Source organism: Gossypium hirsutum, chromosome A11 (genome assembly GCF_007990345.1).
Source record: "Gossypium hirsutum isolate 1008001.06 chromosome A11, Gossypium_hirsutum_v2.1, whole genome shotgun sequence".
NCBI lineage: Eukaryota > Viridiplantae > Streptophyta > Magnoliopsida > Malvales > Malvaceae > Gossypium > Gossypium hirsutum.
The window spans coordinates 59,261,277-59,277,622 of NC_053434.1; the positions used below are offsets into that span (position 1 = coordinate 59,261,277).

The 16,346-nt window shown below is 33.0% G+C and overlaps 1 non-coding gene across 1 annotated transcript; it reads left to right on the forward strand.

Annotated features, from left to right (window-relative positions):
* The first annotated feature begins 1,308 nt into the window (after positions 1–1,308).
* On the forward strand, positions 1,309–1,415 carry LOC121210599 (small nucleolar RNA R71). The gene has a single exon (XR_005905714.1). It is a non-coding gene; the product is annotated as a small nucleolar RNA R71 (small nucleolar RNA).
* Positions 1,416–16,346: the final 14,931 nt, after the last annotated feature.

Below are 16,346 nucleotides of genomic sequence, written 5' to 3' on the forward strand. Positions count from 1 at the left end.
CCTAAATATTTACATGGACATCAAGTTAATACTCGCACCCAAATCACATAGTGCCTTACCACAATATAATGCTCCAATGTTGGAAGGTATGGTAAAACATCCAGGATCCTTCAACTTTGGGGGTAGTTTGTCTTGAAAATATGCACCGCATTCCTTTGTCGGGGCTACTATCTCAAGTTCTCTAAGTCTTCATTTTTTTGACAAGATATCCTTCATGAATTTGGCTTAGTTTGGCATTTGTTCAAGTGCTTCAACCAATGAAATGTTGATATGAAGTTGCTTGAGTACATTTAGGAACTTCTTGAATTGAACTTCTTGCTTTTGCTTTGAAGTCTTTAAAGGTAGGGTGGTAGAGGTTCTTTAATAGAACTAGTTGATTCGTCTTCTGTGGAAATTTTGCATCTAACAAAATTTTTTGTTTATAAGAATTGATTGGTTCAGAAATTACCTTATAGGTTTTGTAGACTCTAGTTTTGGTGAAACTGAAATTTCAATACTCAGTTGAACTTTCTCTGAGTTTTAAACATCAGCTGACTCCTCTTCAACTTCAATGGTGTTGAGCTCTAATGTCTTTCTGCTCCTTAATGTCAACGCTTTACAATACTCCTTCCCTAGATTCCTTAAATTCTCTATATCACTAGGTAAAACACCTTGTGGTTGGCTTTTGAGTTCAGTTGCAAGCTGGCCCATTTGGTTTTCCAGGTTTTTCAATGTAGCTACTTGGCTTTGGATTAAGGCATTATTCCTGGCTATGTATACCTTCAACAAGTTTTCTATGCCATGGGATGGCTCAACTTGAGGTTGTTTCTAAACTTGTTGGGTAAAAATAGGTAGTTGGGTCCAACCCCTTGGATACTCCAAGAGAAATTAGGGTGGTTTTACCACGATGGGTTATAGGAATTGGATTGTAGTCCTTTCCTTCCTCGGTTTTGGTTCTAGTTACCCATGTAATACAAGGATTCTGGGTTCGATGGACATTCTTCGAACACTTGTCCTTTCCAACAATAGCCACAGGCTACATTTTCAAATTGATTTGGTGGCTGTGCAGCAAATCTATTAAACCCATTAGTGGTAAAATTTTTAAGCATTGAGGAAATCAAGGATACTTAAGATGCGATGAAGTGAGAGTGTCTACATCATGTATTCTAGCTACTCGTGACGTTGCTCGATTGGTTGGCCATTGATAATTGTTGCTGGAAATCCTTTCAATGATTTCATAAGCCTCCACCATTAATAGAAACGTCCACTACCATCCTCGTATTAGCATTGAGACCATTATAAAATGTCTTAAGTTGGATGCAATGTGGGATTCTATGATGAAGGAACTTCCGTAATAATTCTTTATACCTTTCCCATGCCTCATACAAGGACTCATCATCCATTTCTTGGAAAGCAGTGATCTCGTTCCTTAACTTAGCATTCTTGCTAGGCAGTAAATACTTCATGAGGAATCTTTCTGCTAACTCTTGCCATATGGAAATTGAATTTGGTGGTAATGAGTTCAACCAGGCTCGAGCTCTATCCCTTAGTGAATATGGGAACTGCTCCAATCGTAGTGCATCTTCGGGTCTCCTAATACCTGGATTAAGATCATGAAATACTGGCACCACATATTATCTTAAAGCTCTATCCCTATTATCAGCAATAAGGATAGGATTTTGAGCAAGGTTTGCACCATTTCCTTGATTCAGATTTTTAAAGTTCATCTCTTCGGTCCTTCAATGACTTGCTTGTCTTCTTCGCTATCAAAAATTTCTTTCAATCTCAGGGTCTACAGGGAGTAAATTGATGATTTGGTCAATACTAATAAACACCTAAACTAAACACGGAAAAATTAATTAAGTTAAAATTGAAAAGAAAAATAAATCAAAATGCAAAATTAACAAATTCACAAATAATGACTATTTAAAACAATCCCCGACAACGGTGCCAAAAACATGGAACGACGAAAATATACAAGTGTACACAATCGCAACAAGTAATAAAGTGACAAGTAAATGTCGAGTTATCATACCCACAGGGATTGTGAAAAGAATCATATATGAATGCAATTTAAAAACACTTTGGTGAAGAAAAATATTTTATTTTGAGGAGGTGATTAAAAACTAGGATTCTAACTAAGTAAAATAAATAAAAATAAAATAAAAGTTCTAATGTATGACTTCAAAAGATGATTTTAATTAATAAACTCATACTTTAGAATTACTAAACTCATGTTTATGTTGTTACAAATAAATTCACGGCAACTTAGTAATTTGCTAACTTATGAACATACTTACCTACCAAAATCCATTTATCTCTTGAATATATCTCTATGTCAATTCAACTGATTGAAAAAATTTTAATAAGCAAATGTGTTAATGCACTTACATAGCTATGAAATTAAAATAATCTCTTGTACATATCTCTATGCTAATTCAAACAATTAATTCAATCTCATAAGCACATAAAAGATTACGTGAGGTAACAATGTATTTATACCTTGAAACAGTTTAATCACAATAATCTTACAAGTTATGCAAGACTAATGTTTCGTTAGATACCGTTGCTAATTTAACCCTCAGCTACATTAGATGATTAAACATGCACTGATTAAGTATCGTGTCAATTAATTACAATTTCAATCCATTTAAATAATTAATTCATTAGTTACCTTACAATTGTAATGAAAGAATAACTTAGTCATTGTTTTACTTAACCAAAATCTTATTGAGGCCTATAACAACACAAACAAAATTTTAATAACTCAAGTAGATGAAACAAAATCAACCTAACACGAATGAAATTTAAGTCATATTAATTATGTAAAACCTATTACCCGTATTCGATACCGGAACAAGGTACAAGCATTACCGGACTCACATCATAAGCAATCATACAATTCAGAACCATAAATTTGCGTCCAAATTAAAACCATTTGTAACCAATCATAAAGTCCCTAATACGAGCCTACGAGGCTCAAATCATGCTTTAGAAGTAGTTCGAGACTAAATCGAGAACTTATAGAAATTTTTACAAAACTTAGAAAATTTTCCATCATACAGGGGTCACACGCCCGTGTGAATATGGGACACACCCATGTGGGCAGGCTGTGTGATCACACATGCCCGTGTCGTGACCCCGTGTAACTCTCTGACTTGTAACTCATGAACAAATTGAGATCACATGAACAAGTCACACGCCCATGTGCTAGGCCGTGTAGTTAATTAATTTAATTCGAATTAGGTACAGGTTTCACACGGCCAAAACACATGCCTGTGTTCTAGGCCGTGTGGCACACATGGCTGAGACACACGCCCATGTGCCCAATTCTGAGCATTCTGTTTCTCAAAATTAAGGTATAGAGGACACACAACCTAACTACATGCCCGTGTCACCAGGCCGTGTGTCACACACTAGCATGTGAAGTGGTCTAGACACACGCCCGTGTGTCTGCTTGTATGGACAAAATAAAGCCATTTCCTAGCTTCATTTCTCACCCAAAATCACCCAAAAACCTGTACATGAAACACTCAATCAATTCCAACCATTTCAAGCATTCAAATTTGGAAATTTCATCATTCATCAAGGCATACTATTTCATGCATACATGGTTACAAACTCACCTTAGCTTAACTTAGGCATTAACAACATTTGATCACATGAACTTAGCATAACACATATGTATATATATATCACAATAGCTTACTAAATCATACCCAAAATGAACCACCACTAGCCATTCCAATGGCTAGGTTACAGAATAACGTTTCAAACCGCCATTGGCCAAGTTGTCCTGTACATGTCATTATACCAAAATGATTCTACTATATATACCCAGGATAGCTAGTTGATAGTGTGACGAAGCTCCAATGATCTCCCAACCCTCAAGAGCTTCAGAACACTATAAGACAAGGGAAAAATAAAAGGAGTAAGCATTGCATGCTTAGTAAGTTCATATAGCAGAAATTAAACTTACCAATCTTGATGATTAAATCTAAACATATAATATCATTTTCCATCCATTTGGCTAAATTTTCCTAAGCACATATATTCAATCAAACATGTTAGTCACTAAGATCTTCGTATAAATTGAGTAACATAGAGGAGCTCATCAAGCAATATTCTATCTAGTCATTACTATTTCATCTTAAGGTTTTCATGCCAAGTCAAGAGTTATATGGCCTTTGAATCATTTAATTCCAATGAATGCTCAAGTAGTACACTCGAAGTGTACGATTCAACAATTTGTCAATTTCTTATTCAAGGGCACTTAACCAAGAAACACTCTCTCGAGCCATATATCGTTTAACAGGATTACCATTCCAGGCTAAATCCTTTATATAACGTATGCTCATGAGAGCTCAATTAGGATTATCAGTCCAGGCTAAACCCTAATCATAACGCATGCTCGAGAGGTATTATATCGATATTACCCGTCTGAGCTAAATCCTTTTTATAACAAGAGTCCAAGGTAAATCCCGTCTGCAAAAAATGTAGGACCTTATCCGTTTTGGGAAAGTGCATATAATCACCGGAATTCAACATTCATTTGGGATTAACCCTTTATCTTCATTTTAAGCACATATAAATTTTCCATCATAACATACATATAAGGCACATTATATAAATTACATTACATACAATGTAACATTCAATTAACATAATTGCATAGCCGATTAAGTTACACGAACTTACCTCGACACTTGTTCGCGTGAACGTCTACTAATCCGAAATTTTTTCTTTTCCTCTATCTAGCCTCGAGTTTATGTTTTTTGGATCTATATAAATGAATTTTATCATCAATTTCATACATTTCATACCTAAACAAACTCAAATTATGTCCTAGGAAAAATTACCATTTTGCCCCTAACTTTTCTAAAAATTCCATTTTCATCCCTAGGCTCAGAAAAAGAAACTTGTGCAAATTACTCCCTATTCCAAGCCTAACCAAAGCTTTATTAAAAATTTTCCAGCACATGTATTCATAAAATTTTAGAATTTTTCATCAATTTTTATAACTTTTCATTTTAGTCCCTAGATCATGTTTTCATCAAAAATCAATTTGTAAAAGTTGTTTATCTATCAATAATATTTTATTCTCTACCATAAATTTCTAATTTCTAGCATAATACATCCATGACCCATTTTCATACCTTCATAAATTTTTAAAGTAATCCAACAAATAAAGAGATTAAGTTATTCCGGTTTCAAAAATACCAAAATTACTAAAAAAGAGACAAGAGAACTTACCCAATTAGGTCTTGAAAGTTTCTTTTCTCTCTCCTAGGTTTTCCATGTATTTTAGGCTGAAGATGATGAAAATAAGAAGATTTAATTCTTTTCATCTTTTAATTAATTAAGTATTTTGGTATTTCTAATTTAGTCCTTGCCTTTTTTTTCCATAATTCCATGGATGAGTCATCAAGAAAAACCTATATACTTTCTTAATGGTCAAATTATCATATAGGGACCTTAAGTTTTGAATTCCATAGCTATTTGATCCTTATAGCTACTAGAATTTAACTTTCACATTTTATGTGATTTAGTCCTTCTCATAATTAAGCACTTAATCGATAAATTTTTGTATAAAAATTTTCACACGACATATCTACCATATTATGGACCATATAATGAAATAAAAATAAACCTTATTTTTGGCTCAAATTTGTGGTCCCGAAACCACTATTCCGATTTCACTGAAAAATGGCTTGTTACAAATTAAATTAAACATATCAACATCACAAATATTCATAGACATGTTCATAATAGCAACAATAGAATTAAAAGGATAAGGAACAAGAATCAACTCCGGTGTTTCTCTGAGGCTTGACTAGTTTGCGCTGCTCCTCCTTCTCCACTTATTATTATTGAACTGAGGCTTTCATGAACACTTGAATGCTGCTCCAGATGGTGGTTGAAGGAATTTTTTTTAAGAGGTGAAATGGGAAAGGGAATAGGGGAGGAAAATGAAGAACAATGGAAGGATTAAAGAGAGAAAAGTGGGAGAGAAGTGAAGAAATGAATTGGTTTGAGATGTGTTTGAAGTGAGTAGACAAGGGAGCTATTTATATGTTGAGAAGGCTGCTAAAAATATCCAAAATTAGCAGCCAAAGAATCCCGGCCACACATGTGGCATGTTTGAAGATTTCAAACATGTTATTTTTAGGTAAGGGCAAATCTTAAAAGGCATGAATAGTGGATGGGTTTGAATGCAAATTGAAGGAGTCTTCAAGGGCCATTTTGCAAGCCAAATAATCAGCTAAACAAGCTGATTGGGTCAGCATGTGGGACAGTTTTGGGTTGCCCAGTGCTCGGTTGGATCAATTTTCTTGGTTCAATTCAACTGGGCCCCTTTTTATAATTAATTAACAATAATTTATTTAACCCAAATTAAATTTGGATTAAAATTAAAATTAAAATTAAAATTAAAATTAATTATATTATGAATTAATACACATAATATGGACCATCTTAGGCTGAAAAATAAATTCGTCCTGATGCTTCAAATTTGCTTCTCGGTTTTGTGCTTCTAGTAGTGTCTGCCGAGCCGTTTTTTACCCTTTGTGCCAATCTGTCGAAAATGATCAAAATTAATCAAAATTTATTATAAAATTAAGTAAAATTCAACATGTTAATAATTTAAGTACAATTTAATTATTTTATAATAAGTATACAATTTAATTATTTTATAAGAATTATATATTTTTGGACAAGAATTTTACCGAAATTGCATGAATTTAAGTTAAAAAGGGCATGAAAAAGTGTGTATATTTTCATGTTTCCAGTTATCACCTCTGAAAAGCTAATGTGGTTGCAGACGCACTTATCCGGAAATCACTATTTTCCTTTAGAGCGTTAAATCCTCAGTTGACTTGGAATCGTGATGGTTCATTTTTAGTTGAACTAAAAATTAAATCGATGTTTCTTCAGCGAATTCGAGAATTGCGAAATGGTGACTTGAAATTAGTAGCTAAACGAGAATAGATTCAGTGTGATCAATCTATAGGATTTAGAGTGAATGTTGATGATTTAATATACTTTCGCAATAGATTATGTGCTCCAAACAACTTGGAGTTGAAGCGAGACATTTTTTCTAAAGCTCACAGTAGTACATACTCTATTCATCGAGGTAGTAAAAAGATTTTTTGTGATCTGGAAAAGATGTATTGGTGGTTGGGTGTGAAACACAAAATTTCTAAGGTCGTAGCTAAATGTTTGATTTGTTAACAGGTGAAAGCTGAGCATCAGGTACCGTTAAGATTATTACAGACTCTCATGATTCTTTAAATGAAATAGGAATGAGTCACGATGGATTTTGTATCTAGATTGCAAGTATCACCAAGAAAGAAAGATTCGGACTGGGTTACCGTTGACAGCTTGACGAAATCGGGTCATTTCATCCTAGTCAGATTGAATTATTCGCTTGAAAAATTAGCTGAGTTGTATGTGTCTGAGACCGTCAGATTCCACGGAGTGCCTGTATCAATTATTTCAGATAAGAATTTGATATTGATTTAACTAAATTTGATGTTCAAGTTACTAATCCACTGAGTCAAAGTGTGATAGTTAACTTAATATTTCATAAGTGTCCACTGAGAATTTAGGGTTGTGACTTTCCTGTCGATTTAATGTTGTTACCCTTTCACGAATTTGACATCATTCTGAGAATGGATTGGTTGACACTTCATGACGTTGTGGTAAACTGTAGACTGAAATGCATTGCTATAAGATGTCAAAGGGAAAAATGATTACAGTTAATCAGACAAATCAAACAGTGCTACCAAAGTTATTTCAGCTATTTCGGCATAGAATTTGATTCGTAAAGGTTCTGAGGCATTTTTCACATATACTTGATACTTGAGATCCAGAATTAAAACTTGATCAAGTATTGATTGTGTATGAGTTTACAAAAGTTTTTCTTGAAGAGTTACCAAGATTGTCGCTGGACCGTGAAGTTGAATTTCTGATTGATCTTATGCTTGGGACTGCTTCGATATTGATCGCATTGTATCGAATGGCACCAACTAAGTTGAAAGAACTTAAAACACAATTGTAAGAATTTTCAGACAAATGTTTTATTAAGCCGAGTGTATCTCATTTGGGTGCACCTGTGTTATTTGTGAAAAAGAAAGACAGGTCATTGAGATTCTGTATTGATTACAAGCTATTGAGTAAAGTTACAATTCATAATAAATATCCTTTGCCTCATATTGACGATTTATTTGACCAGTTGAAAGGTGCAACCATGTTTCCAAAAATAGATCTTAGATCAGGTTATTATCAGTTGCGAGTTAAAAATTGTGACGTGTAAAAAACTATCTTCCACACTTGTTATGGCCATTACTAATTTTTAATGATGCTATTTAGATTAACTAATGCCCCTGCTATTTTTATGGATCTAATGAATTGGGTTTTTCAACCTCATTTGAATAGATTTGTATTTGTGTTTATTGATGGCATACTGATTTATTCAAAAATAGAATTCAATCATGTTTAGTATTTAAGAATTGTATTGCAAATTTTGTGTGAGAAATAATTGTATGAAAAATTCAGTAAATGTGAGTTCTGGCTCAGAGAAGTTGGATTTCTTGATCATATAATTTTTGCAAGATGGGATTCATGTTGATCTGAGCAAAGTTTTCACCATTGTTAACTAGAAAGCTCCAAAGAATGTTTATGAGGTACATAGTTTCCTGGGCTTAGCTGGTTATTATCGTCGATTCATTAAGAATTTCTCGATAATTGCTTTATTGATGACCAAGTTGTTACAAAAAAATGTTGAGTTTATTTGGTCATATAAATCCCAACAGAGTTTTGATCAGCTGAAAAATATGTTTACGGAAGCTCCTATACTGAGTCAGCCTGAATTCGAGAAAGAGTATGTTATTTATAGTGATGCATCGCACGGTGGATTAGGTTGTGTGTTGATGCAAGTCGAAAAAGTTATAGCATATGCTTCTCAACTTTTAAAGCCACAGAAAATAAATTATCTGACTCACGATCTAGAACTGGTTACGATTGTGTTCGCTCTGAAGATTTGGCTACATTATTTGTATAGGGAAAAATGCCACATATTTACTGATCACAGAAGCCTGAAATATTTATTGACTAAAAAAGAATTGAATCTGAGGCAGCGATGGTGGCTTGAATTAATTAAAGATTATAATCTAGTTACTGATTATCATCCAAGTGAAAAATCATTGTTTTCATTTAGAGCGTTGAACACACAATTGATTTGGAAACATGACGGTTCTATTTTAGCTTAATTGAAAGCTACCGTTGTTTCTTCAGCGAATTCAGGTATTACAAAATGATGATCCGACATTATTAGCTAAACAAGAATAGATTCAGAGTGATCAATCTGTAGAATTTAAGGCTGGTACTGATGTAATATTGTATTTATGTAATATATTGTGCATTCTGAATAATCTGCAATTGAAACAAGACATTTGATCTAAGGCTCACAATAGTACGCAATCTATTCACCCAGGTAGTAATAAAATGTTTAGTGATTCGAAACAGATGTATTGGTGGCTAGGTATAAAATGTGAAATTTCAGAATTTGTGCCTAAATTTCTAGTTTGCCAACAGGTAAAAGCTGAGCATCAGGTTTCGTCTGGGTTACTACAGCTTATTATGGTTCCCGAGTGAAAATGGAAGCTAGTTACGATTGATTCTTTATCAGGATTGCCTATGACTTTGAGAAAGAAAGATTTGATCAGGGTTATTATTGACAGATTGACGAAATCGGCTTATTTTATTTGCTCAAATAGTTAGTCAAGTTGTATATGTCCAAGACCGTTAGATTGCACAGAGTGCCGATATCTATTATTTCTGATTGAGATTGACTTCTAGAATTTGAGCTAAACTTGACGAGGCTTTGGGCACTAATCTATCGTAATTCAGTGTAGCATATTAAACTGATTTCTGCACTTTAGGAGCTTGAAAGAAAGCATTTTCATTTGGTATAATTATGCTTTTGTAAGTTTTTGTTAAGTTAATAAAATGTGCAAATTAAGTCTTTTATTGACCTTAGAGGCCGAATGAGGCCTACGGTTAAGCTAATGACCTTTGTAAGTGTGCAGGAGACCATTAGAACGTGTAATAAATCGATATTGATCACTATGTCACAAAACTGAATGCTTGATGTCGCAACATAGGGAGCAAAATGGAGAAATCACAAAACTACCTTGTATGTCGCGACGCAGGACCTGGTGTGTCGCGACATCGACTCTGGATGGAAATTAAACACGAGATAAGAGCTTTTTAGTCTGTACAATCAAACTTAAAGCTTGGGAATGTCAGTTGACCTAGGGTTAAGGAAGATAACCACCTAAAATATATAAATATGCTCGTTTGTCACATGTTATAGACACCATTCACTTAGCCTAGAATTAGTTTTTTTAATTTCAGTTCAGTTTTCTCTTTTCTTATGTTAGATTTATTTTCATTTGTTCTATGGATATTTTAGGAGATTTGAATTGCGGAAACAATCAAACCTAGTAGATTCTCGATCAATCTTAATACAATCAAGCTCTTTCGTAAACTATATATTGTCGATTTATTTAGCATGTTTTCTCTTTATATTGATTTTATATTGTCTATGGAGATCGTGAGGAACTAAATCATCTATGGAGGATAAGCGAGTTGATGCATGTTCTATTAACTATTTCGTAAACTCTAGGCCTAACAACCCTGGAAAGTCATCAAGGTGGGAATTAACCCAAAATTGGTATGTCTCATCCGTGAACATCTTCACCCTAAGCCAGTTTAGACTATGAGGTTGAAAGATAATTAGTCCTTGCCAACTCGTTATTTGAGTAGAAGATTGGAATATCCTGCTAGGATAGCGACTAGTTGATTGACAAGGAACCTGAAGTGACAGTTGATGAGGATTACTGAAGCGAGCTAATCACCCATAATCATATTCGATTATTTCTTTTCTTCAATCTCTTGAATTTTTGTTCCTTGTGTTATTTTGTTTTTATTATTATAAAAACCCTAAAAACTCCTTTTATTTTACCTTCGAAACTAAATTCCTAATTAAATCTTTCAATGTTTAGGTTAAAATTAATCTAGCACTCGCCTCCCTTGGGTACGATCCTCGTAGTACTCACGTACTCCGTTGTAACTATATTACAAATGGACCCGTATACTTGCGGATACCACCTTATTTATATATCATTTACTGTAATATTCACACATTCAACGTTATTACATCCAGAGGCAGTCAGGCACAAAACTCAACTTCATTACAACATTACATCCACAAACTAATAAATAGCCAGAACATGTAATACAGGTGCTAGAAGGCATTTTATGGTATTGTATTCTTGAGTTTGAAGGTAGCTGGGAAAAATATTTGTCGTTGACTGAATTTTCTTATAATAACAACTATTAACCAGTATTAAAATGGCACCATTTGAAGCTTCATATGGACGAAAATGAAAAATACTGCGATACTGGTCAGAGTTGAGTGAATCTAAGATAGTTGGAATCGATTAGATTCATGAAACTAAAGACAAATTTCGAATTATTCGTAGTTTTTAATAGTTTTACTGTGGAAAAATGTGTTACAATTCGACAGAAAAGGGAAACTGAGTCCGAGATTTTTCGGGTTGTATGAAATTATTGAAAGAATCGGCTCTGTATTTTACAAATTGGCGTTACCTCCTAAACTTAAAAAGATTCACAACGTTTTCCATGCTTCAATGCTAAGGCCAGGTCAGATTCTTCACATGTGATCACTCCCAATGAAATTGAATTATAACCAGGTTTGTCATTTTCTGAAGAGCCAATAAGAATTTTAGCTCGCAAGGTAAAAGAACTTTAAAATAAACAAGTATCGCCGGTAAAAGTTTTGTAGCATCGATACTGTATTGAGGAAGATACCTGGGAAACCAAGGAATCGATGAAATTGCAATACCCGAATTTATTCTCAAGTAAGAATTTTGAGGATGAAATTTCCTAAGGGGGAGTTGTAACAGTCTACTTTCCAGTGGTTTCGGGACCATAATTTTGACAAGTGAGTCTATAAATATTATTTATTTAATATTTATGAGTTCATTAGTGTAGTATTAAATTTTGGTTTAGAAATTTTGACATTTAAATACTTAATTAAGTAAAAAGGACTAAATCATAAAAATTACAAAAGTCAACTACTATTACTATTTTTATGCAAATTGAGTATAAAGGTTTAAGTAGATGGTCTTAAATGGAAATTAAGCCATTTCTAATTGTAGTGGACAACTTAAAGCTTAATAAATTAAGCTATTGAATAATAAGTTAAAATAATGAAAATAATAAAAGTAATATAATGAAAATAGGGTCATCTTCATCACTTTAAGCTTCTCAACTCCATAGATTTTTGGTTTTCAAGCTTCGGTCTTGCTTATACTAATGCATGAATTTTATGTTTTTGAGATCGTTTTAGCTTAATCTAACAACCCATAGGTTAATTTGTTAAATTGTTAAATGTTTTGGAAGATGTCGTTGATGAATATGATATGTTTTTCATGTTTAAAAGTAGATTACTATGCTTAGGCGTTAAATAGAAATATTTTATTAAGTGATTTTGTATGATTTTTAAGCTTAGGACTTAATTGAAAATAATAAAAATATGAAATGTTTTTCTTGTAAAATTTTAACATGTGAGGATTTATTTAGGATTATTATGAATTAAGATCAATGGGTAAAGGATTTAATTGTGAAAATAATTATGTTTTGGTCCTAAGGATCAAATTGAATAAAATGTAAAAGTTTGGGGCAAATGTGAAAATTTTTAATAGGAAATCATATGCATTAAATTGAATATTATATGAAATTGAGGCTAATAAGTTGGAATAAACTATTCATAGATCAAGAACAAGAATATAACCAAGGAAAAAGAAAAGTTGTTGATTAGTCTCTGAACTTTTGCTATCACTGCAGTTTAGCCCTGGTAAGTTCATACAATTTAATTTGGTATAATTTGCAATATTATATTGAATTCTGAGTTGTGATATGTCAAAATTATATCTCTATATATTTTAATTGTTACAAATTTATACAAGGCAAGAAAATAAATTGAATTGGAAATGTTATACAATTATCTATATCGAGCCAGAATTAATATATGATAGGATACAATTGGCATGCCAATAGGTTATATAGCGTGCGGTATGGGTTTGACTTGTGAAGAGATAGTGATTATTGATTTGATGCTATCCACTAAATATACCGAGGTCCAGCATTTGTTACGAACTATCATGTTATATTTATAATGATTCTGGTGTGTTATCCGGGGCAAATGTAAGGCCTTCGGGCTAGAAACTTGGTGCCCAACTGTGTTCTCGATTGGCTTGGCTCGTTTGAGCGTCCTGGTTTGTTCTTGATGGTTAATTGTGTATCTGAATTCGTTTATATCGTTCATCGAACAGATTTTCAAAGGTTACATGATTTTCTGCTTGATTAACATAAGCTGATATGGAATGACCTAGTATAATTGAATAAATTATACAATATTTGTATAAACATAAAGACTCAGCCATTGAATGGTTGTGGTTGACAGGATTATTATTTATTAATTGTATTTTGTGAATGACATGTTTATTCGATAAGCTTTATCATTTTAACCATTGTACTTACTAAGCTTATAAAAGCTTACTCGTGTCATTTTCCTGTTTCTTTATAGATATTGTTTTATGGAATCGGACAATCGAGTCAACCTAAATATCACACTATCTAGAGATCTATTAGTAGATTTTGACAAGTTTATCTTTAGGTTATATGGCATGTAAGAGGTATCTTGTATGTGTTTGAATACTTATCCCTTGTGATGCATTTTGTACTTGGATGATGATGTTGTGTAAACTTGGTTTTTGGCTCATTTTTATATGCTTTTAGGTTTTGGGTTGTAAAGGTCCATTTATATAAGTTTTGGTTATTTTGGTATATGCTATTTGTGAATGAATAGGTTATGGTAGAAATAGATACGAATGGATTCTATGAAATGGCAAGTTTGGTATATGTTAATTTAAAGACTTGTGGACTTTGAATGCAAATTAGTTTGATAATTGAATTGTTGTGTCAATGAGAGCACATTGGTTAGGCACTTAGGTTGAATGTTTTGATATGTTTTGAGCATATTTCAATGTGTTTTGAAGGTATGAAAATGGTTGCTTTTGGGTTTGGCTTGGTACCTAAGTTTGAATGAAGTTTTGCATTGATTTAAAAGTTATTTAAAGTGCACATGGTTTGGGACACGGGTTGTCACACGGCCATGTGCCGCACACGGTCTCCTCACATAGCCATATGTCTCTATTTTTTTGGTGCAAGTTTAACACACACAGTCACAGAGAGTTACACGGCCTGGTGACACGGCCGTGTAACCTCATTTTGAATACTAACACGATTTGGGACACGGCTTGCAACATGATCGTGTGACACTATTTTGATTTGTACACGGGTGAGCACACGAGTAGCGACACGATTGTGTGACCCTTACTTCGAATTGTTTACTATTTGGCCACACGGTCATGTGATCCTTGTTTCTAAAATTTTCATATTTTTCTAAAATTTTCTATTTTGTTTCAAATTAGTCTCTGATTGTTCCCAAACTAATTTTAAAGCCTCTTAAGCTTAATTTAAGGTCCAAAATATATTGATGCTATGAATTAAATATATATTTGAATGTTTTTATTTAAATTAATAAATGAATGACTTAATGATGTTAATTGTTTTGATATGTGTCATAATACTCAGTAACCCTAATCCAGCAAGAGAGACGGGTTAGGGGTATTACAATTAATGTGTTTGTGTTGTCTAAAACAGGACATATTAATTATGTTTATTGCCGATTAAGTGCCTACATTATTGACTCATTTTTGTTATCCAAAATAGGACAAGTTAAATATGATATTGATGATCAAATGCTCTATTTTAATGGTGTATTATGTTGTCCCAAAATTGGAAAAATTAAATGTGATTTTTTTGTAAGTTAATTACCATAAGTGTGTGTTGTGTTTATGCTACCGGATTTTGGACAAATCGAAATTGTTCTTACATGTTAAACCTTCTAAATTTTCTGTTGTAGGTGTGTATCCAAACAGTCCTGGTATGGGTAAATTTTTATCATCAATGCCAAGCGATTGCAAACCGATTTAAGTCACCAATAAAGCCTTTGGCTATAAACTAAATTAATATTAATATCAAATAATTGTTGCTACTATTAATCTATCTGAGTTGGTCATTGGGATGTATTTTATATTTTGATGTTTATATATATCTATTGAGTTTCTTTATAAATTTATTTTTGTGTTTTGGTAACTGTTAAGCTAACATAAAGGGTCTACTGTGAAAGTATAGTTGAGTTATGTTTGTAGTTTAATGGCTGCTTGTGATTAGAGGTTGTTAAGGTCTGATTTTGCCATGGTAACTACTGCCTTAACTTGGACCAACTGAAGGTGAAACTACATGTGAAGTTCTATGATATTGCCATGTTAAATCTGGTCCAATTAATTTAGATAAATTGAAGATGGAATTGTAAGCTGAATTTCATGACTTTTTCCATTGTAAGTTACGATCTGGTCTAGACAATTTGAAGATGAAATTGCCTGATTAAACCTAGTAAATAAAATACCATATTTATGTTGTCCTAAACGACCCCCCATATATAAATTTTAGCATTTATTTTAAGTATTTAAATGTATATAATGCTATCCGATTTAATTTCCTTGTAAATGTTGTTCATTATCCTTGTTAATCTATCCAAATAAATGAAATTTTACTATTGTTCAAATTAGTGAATTCTGCTACTGTCCAAATTAGTGCAATTTTCAAATTTGTATATTTTTTGCTATCTGAATTGGTATAATGTAGCTTCTGTAACACCCTACACCTGATCTGATCACTGAATTCAGGTACCAAATGTCACAACTACACCGCATTACTTAACAACATTTCTAGCTTGGTTCATTTACAAACTTAAAAAATGCTAGATTTAATCCATATTTACCATATACCTTTATACTAGTCTCTTAGATATCAACATATTTGAAATTTAAACTTCAAACAAATTTTTTATTCTACAATTTCTATGGTTCTTACAATCATTTTGCTTACTGAGCCTATATATATATACACAGTGACCTGGAGCTTAAAATTTTGGAAAAGTTACACTTATTCAAACCCCGAGGCATAGCCTCTAAGGGTTCCCCTCTATATGCATGATACAGTTACGATGCCATTCACGTAGACGTGGCGATGTCTGGCTTGGTCCCTCCACACAATCCTCGAGTCAATCCTTGACCCTGCATTCAAGGTAAAACACTCGAAAGTTTAAATGGACTTAGTGAGAATCTATACACCAGCATTCATAAAAGACT